The following is a 7,030-nucleotide window of genomic DNA, read 5'->3' as shown; positions in this document are numbered from 1 at the left end:
TATTGTTCTATGAGGTAAACTGTTCAAAACGTAGGAGTGATTGTTGCCGGTTAGAATTTCCTCAAAGAGTTTCTCGAGGTCTCTTCAGTGTATCTTTAGTTAAGCATAGAACGGCTTTCTAAAGATACACTGGGAAATCGGCAACCAGACAACAACCAGTCCTACGGAAAATGCTCCAACTCAAGGTTGAGCGCTGCCGTCCGAAGGCTCTCCAGACTAACCGCCCCTACAACCTTAAGGTACTTCAGCTGACCTCGAGTCGAACTGAAGACCAGTCTTCGGAAACAATTAGTCCAGTTCTGTGTACACCCTGTGTGTACGTGAAAACAAACAAAAATATATTGCTACTCAAAGCGTATATATTTTAAAAGTAAGAACTAGCAATCAGTAGTTTGAGCCTATCAAACCCCTCCTGCAGTCTTTTAATCAAAAAGAGAAAAACAAATGTCTTGAGGGCGACGACCCTATGCCTCACGCAATCGGAAATAGAATGGTAACTACCACGGAAAATGTAAGCAAAGTGAATAGTAATTAACTATCACAAAGTTTTGAAAAAAAAACTGACTAAAACTGATGAACCACAGATCCAAACTAACGATCGGAAAAATTTTCAAAACATCCCACGACGAAGCTCTATAATCAAATCTCAATCTCAATAAATCGAATCTCAAATAAAATCTTAAACCAATCAACACCAGTATTATTATTTACCACTAGGGTATTTTTCCAAAAGATATCAAAGATGTTTTCTCCAATCGAAATATTTCAATAGAATTATGTACAAATCTCTAGATGCTTTTCTAAAGTTTTAATTAAATCTTGATTGAAATGATCAATAAGATGTGATGTCTGAATTATGTTGGTACTGTCATAAGTTATACGATATCTTGATGTACACTTCTTCATAGACACCTGGACTCAATCACCAATAATATTATTATCGTTCTCAGATTCTTCAAAAACAAAAATCGAAAATGTTGTATTCATAAAGTATAAAAGGTAAAATTCGTAAAGGGTTACGATACAGTCAGCAAAACAACAATAAAACTCCTAAAGCAACAACAAACTTGATTTTCTCATATAACAATACTGAACTTAGCACAAAAATAAAATCGACAAATACAATATCGCTAATTCTAAACGATTATAAATTTATACATTGTGAATGACTACATTGTAGTTGCCGTAAGAAAAATTTAAATTTGTCTAACATATTTCATCGCAATTTGAATAATTCTATATCTACAATCATCCAAGTCAATAAAATACTATTCTTTAAGATGACGTTCAAGAACCGAAGATCCATTTGATTTACAATACGTCGCATTTGAATATTCCATTTATATAGGAACTATCTCAAGACTCGTAAATTCAAAACCAAAATCTGAACAAAATTTAACTAAAATTAAAGTACAACATGAAATCTGATTTCTATATTCGCCGCAAACTGAATCGTTTCATATATACAACGACTCTGTGACAGACAAAAATATTTTCCAATGAGATGGTGTTTCAGGAAGTGCATTGTATTAGTATACCTGATGTTGCAATTGAAAAATTATGATAATACAAAACTTGTCAAGACCCACATCTGATAAACCTATAAATTCATCATATATTCATGTAATCAATCCAGTAAAACTGGCTTCACGTTGGGCGCCATTTTGTTATATGTAATTGACGAGCGTGTGTGTATACGTTTCCTCATTGTTATATCAAGGTGTCGGCGATATGACTGATTGACAAAAGTCTTATAATTTTTGCTCCAGCTCACTCAGCGGCTCACACTCGTTTACATACACAATAATTCTGTACCTAGCTTCCATAAAACTATAAAAGAACAATGTCTGTTGTGCTATAAATTAAGATTATTGTTGTTGTTGGGTCCCGGATGTTATTGGGTACCCGTATGCCCTCCCTATGGATCCTACATTTGAATCCCCTATGGGCCTCATGTACTATGAGAGCCCCCAAAAGTTTTGCCTGACTGTCGTTTACCCCTTTTACTTTACCTTTCGTTTATTGAAATTAGCCTGACATGTTTATGTTTATCTTCAATTCATGACATACACGCGTTTATTGTATAAATCAATATAATTGGCATTATTCAATAACAATAATTCAATTATAATTAAATGTAAATATAATTACTAGCAATAATTCATGTTTAGAAAGGATATATAAATTTGATTATAATCCAAAATGGATCTGTATAAATTTGAAAGGTAATCCCATTCAATTCGTACCATTGTGTACGACCAACAAATTATGTTACTATATTATATATTTCCTCAACCCTAACCGAGCTCGTGTAGGCTATGAGTTTGGTCATCAAGACCGCTTATAGACAATGAAAATCATAAAATTATTGACGGGATTATCGGGGTAACAATAGGGGGGTGAAAATTCAATATTGAAAAATATAAACTTATTTACTAAGTTTATATAAAGAAAATAATTTGAGATCAATATTAAACTTATAGACTAAATTAATATTAAAATTTAGAAATATATAAAAGAAATTACAATTAGTCTATATACTTTTAGGCAAAATTATAATTAGAACACATAAACATGATGATTAATTTATTAGAATGAAGTCTCATCAATTTATAGATAAATTCAAATTTCAATAACCAAAATCCCAAAATTATTTTAATATGCCTGAAAATAGGCTTCACTTTTTTGCGAATTGGCTTCTTATATAATGAATATAATTTCACAGCAACGAAATATTGTTATTGTGTTTTATACCAGATAAAACTTCATTCTCTAAATAAATATTCTAAATGAATATTGGACCTTATTATCTGAACCATTCACGATAAAACTAAATGGTTACGATAAATTTACGTCCTTCATTGGTTGCAATCTAGACTTACGTACAAGTTGGTTGTTAGAGTATTTATTCCCGTGGTGATGTTCTGGTGTTATTACTTATGATTACTCACAGTTGCTGATGGTGAAAAGCTTTGGTGTGGATGAACTTGATGAGCGTAAACTGAATGCAAAAATGATGGTGAGGTTGAAAACTGGAACTGAGAATGGTGTTTTCCAAACTAATGATGACTGTTGGTTATGAATGGATGCTATGGTGTATTTGGTTTATGACGACAACAAACTGCTGGTGATGAAAATTGGTGAGGTGACTGATGGTAAAAGCTCAATTTAGACAAAGTTGAAATTGGAGGTCGATGAATTTTAACTATGGAGATTTCTATGGCTGCATACGGCAATTTATTTCTTCTATTGACAATGAAAACTATCACCACTATTGCCGTTTGTTAAACCTGAACTTGCGGATCACAAACAATACTGGACGGCTGGTGGACATCAATTCAAATTGGGCAAAAATACGATGATGGAAAATTCCAAATTGCAAACAAGAATGTGGCATCAAAACTCGAGTGTGCACACTAATCTTTAGCACATATTTCGTAGCTGCGAAAATCTTCGGTGGCTTTATGAAGCAGCAAAATGAAAATCACTATTTTGGGTTGGCAAAAGCTTTGTTCACTAAGTGAAGAACTAGGCGTTGACTTTTCTGCTTGTCGTTGCTTGCTTTTATTTTAATCAAAGGCGAAGAGTTTCTGTTCGATGGTGTTCGGCCTCATATGCAGCAAAAGCTGGATGATGGTAATTATTTTGTGTGCGTGTAGGTGCAAACACTTTTGGCTAGGTGGATATGCCAAAGTGATAGAATGTAAAGACAGCTGTTGCACTCATCAACAAATTTTCAGGTTAGGTGGAGAATCCCAAATAAAATTTTGTTTCTTGGAACAAGGTTGTGTGGTTTTGTTGATTAATGCAAATATATTGCATTAATTCGAATTATGTTTTTGCAATAATTAAACAAAGCAATCCGCTGAAGACGTGATTGTGTGGTGGCAAAAAAAATTGACCGGCAACAACGTGCTTGTTTGCCAACGGAATTCTGGCGGGGAAAACTGACAAATATTTTAACAGCACACGGCGAATGCCTTGGGTACTTCGCCAATCAAAATAAATTTGCTGGAAGTCACTATTAATTCTTGGTCGAATTAATTTCTGCACAAATGGTTGGCTATTGCAAATCAATGATTGGTAGCCACACGTGTTGGACTATGCTGATAAGTGTACCCAGGTATCGCGCCACGCTGTTTTGGGTACCGTTAGCGGCAGATGATTCGTCTAGAAATAGAATAAATATATTCATCAATTTCTGGAAAAAATCCTTAAAATGCTTATTGCATTTTTTTAAGTGGTGATTGTTTCCCGTAGATTACCTTTTCTTTTGCGCCACACAATATTAAAAATAATTACTGAAAGTTGTGCTATAGTTATTGTACAGCACTTAAACTTTGACTTTTGCACACACGTGGAAAATTTGCAACTTGCAAATTTCTTTGTACGAACACTTGATGTTGCCGGTTGAACTTTTATTATTGCAATTGAGCTGCCGAAGTTGTTCGTCAGTTTCGTTCTCCTTTTTTCGTTAAATGGCAGAGCTGCCAACCGGCACATGCTAAAATGAACGAAAATTGGGATCAACCATATGATCAACATACAACTCTGTTTTAGGGTGACCCTTAAATGGTGACGGACAAAGCAGGGTGACATAACAAATATATTAATGACCATTAAAATATGATCAACAAAAACTACTTGTGCACATCGATACAACAACAATTGTTCGTTTGCATAAAATTGACAAAGACGGTACCGTTGGGTGATAGCAAAAAAAAATCAACAACAACAACAATAAGAGATTTGTGTGACCGTTTGTTGATAGATAGAAGCAACAACAACAGGTAGTCTGAATAGTGTGCGTCGATTGATACCTTGTAAAAGCAACAACAACAATAAGAAGTCATAGTCACCGTTGGTTCATACAGAAGCAAATAGAAGCAGCAACAACAACAATGAGCCCGCAAATTGTTGGCATGTCAACAAGAATTTGCGACCCTTCAATTTGGTGATCGAGAAAAATCAAAGCAAGCAACAATTGATGGAAAAGAAGAATTTGGGTACAGCTGAACTTGTATGTATGACGCAATTATGAGTTAATGTGTTAGCATGTAAGTTCATTAGAAGTAAAGAGTATTAATGTTGCATTGTTTTTGTAAAACCAAATTTGATATTTAGGGAGACTGAGTGTCATTGTTCTTGTAATTTAACGGCAGCTTAGAAGTAACGTTAAATATTATTTGACTAGGGTGATGATTGTGCGCATTGTTTTTGCAAGCTAAGAACATACAACAAAAGAAATAACGTAGGCTATGCACATTGCTTGTTTTTGTAATTCACTACTAAGAAGAATATTTTCGTTGTTGTAAACTTTTCGTTTGATTTTTCGCAATAATTACTTAAGCATAATTTTAAGTTTATTTACCTTTAATATTTAATTTTGAAGATAGATTATTTTCTTTACATTGTAAAGTGGCTGTTGACAGACAGAACATCAACATGGACAAAAAAGAAATAGATGCGTTGACAGTAGAAGGTTTGAAAGTTAAATTAGGGAATTAAATTTGCCTCGTACGGGAAATAAGAGTGAGTTGCAGGCTCGCCTTATCGAATATTTCGGCCATTCCGCACAAGAAGATGAGGGTTCTGAATACGGTGAAGCCACATCGGTAGTTGGACACAGCAATTTATTCACGCTAAAAGACATCCAGGATTCAGTTTCAAGCTTTTCTGGCGATCAGTTACCTAATGTTAACCAATGGCTTCGTGAATTTGAAGACTGTGCTTGCACAGTCGGATGGGATGATCTACGGAAGTTTATTTATGGCAAGTAGTTGTTGACTGGGGCGGCAAAAATTTTCGTTAGAAGTCAGCCGTGTATTAAAAATTGGACGACGCCCAAACAATCTCTAAAAAGGGAATTCGGCGTACTGGTATCATCAGTTGAGGTACATAGGCAGTTGGCAAACCGCAAAAAGAAATATAATGAAAGCTTTCGCGAATACCTGTACAGCTTGATGGAGATAGGTCAGCCAATTAAATTAGACGATGAAAGCTTAATTACATACTTTGTCGAGGGCATACCGGACAGCAAATTAAACTATAGCGTTTTATACCAAGCAACATCGGTAGATGACCTGAAGTTGAAAATTAAGGTATACGAAAAAATGTACGGCAGTGAAGGTCCGTCGAGTTCACGAGTTAGACAGGAAAACAAAAACGATATTTTTCCCGAAAAAACGACAGCCCGTTGCTTCAAATGTGGTGATAAGGGACATCTTGCACACCAATGCAAGGTACCTGAAACAAAATGTTTTAAATGCAAGGATTTAGGGCACAAGTCGTTTGACTGTAATATTGAAATAAAACCAAAGCTCAAGGTAGAAGTGTCAGATCAGGGAAAAAGAGAAAACGTCAATACAGTGTCTGAAGAAGTTCCTGTGAGTAAGGAATCTGCAAACAAAGGTTCAAATCCACAGAAAACCAATTCTGTTTCGGACTTTGGGAAATGTTTTGCAGGTAATTTTAATGTGACCACCATTCCGAATTTGAAGGAAGACGGCTCGGGAAAAGATTCTGTAGAAGATAACATTGGAAAAGTCTTAAAACTTGGTGGGATAAAACGAGTTAGTAGTACAGTCCAGAGTTACGTTGGGCGTAATATAGGAAGATCAATGGAAAGGTTAAATAGCGAAGTAAAGAACAATTTGGTAAAGATTCCTCGGGGAAATCCAGTAGAGTACTGTAGAAGGAAAAATTATGCAACTTCATGCAACCCTAACGAACTCGTAGCCACTAAGCTACCACGACTAAATAAGGGTATGGAGTTGAGGACAAAGTTCATGGGTCCGCGTGAGATAGTCCAAAGGTCAACTGAGAAGATACGTGATGTTCCCAAGTGTTACAGCATAGTGTCGGATTACATGCAACCATGGAAGGAACATTCGAGGTCGAATGTAGGACAGGATGACTGGATGTAGGAGCAGGTCACGCAACCGCATTTGTTCACTGTGTTACGAGATTGGGTAATTTCTCCAACGTAAATTAAACGCAGATAGATTAAGTTACACGCCGACAAGAACAT

The 7,030-nt window shown here is 35.4% G+C and overlaps 1 long non-coding RNA gene across 1 annotated transcript; it reads right to left on the bottom strand.

Annotated features, from left to right (window-relative positions):
* Positions 1-2,041: 2,041 nt before the first annotated feature.
* On the bottom strand, positions 2,042-4,515 carry LOC141394370 (uncharacterized). Its single transcript, XR_012410386.1, has 2 exons — positions 4,266-4,515; positions 2,042-4,170 (listed from the first exon to the last, which is right to left on the bottom strand). It is a non-coding gene; the product is annotated as an uncharacterized lncRNA (long non-coding RNA).
* Between the last annotated feature and the right edge of the window lie 2,515 nt (positions 4,516-7,030).

The sequence above is a fragment of the Musca autumnalis genome, unplaced genomic scaffold (assembly GCF_047663935.1).
Source record: "Musca autumnalis isolate F117 unplaced genomic scaffold, ASM4766393v1 scaffold_2, whole genome shotgun sequence".
In the NCBI taxonomy this organism is placed as follows: Eukaryota; Metazoa; Arthropoda; class Insecta; order Diptera; family Muscidae; genus Musca; species Musca autumnalis.
The sequence above is the reverse complement of the archived record's forward strand: the minus strand, read 5'-3'. Positions and strand labels throughout refer to the sequence as shown.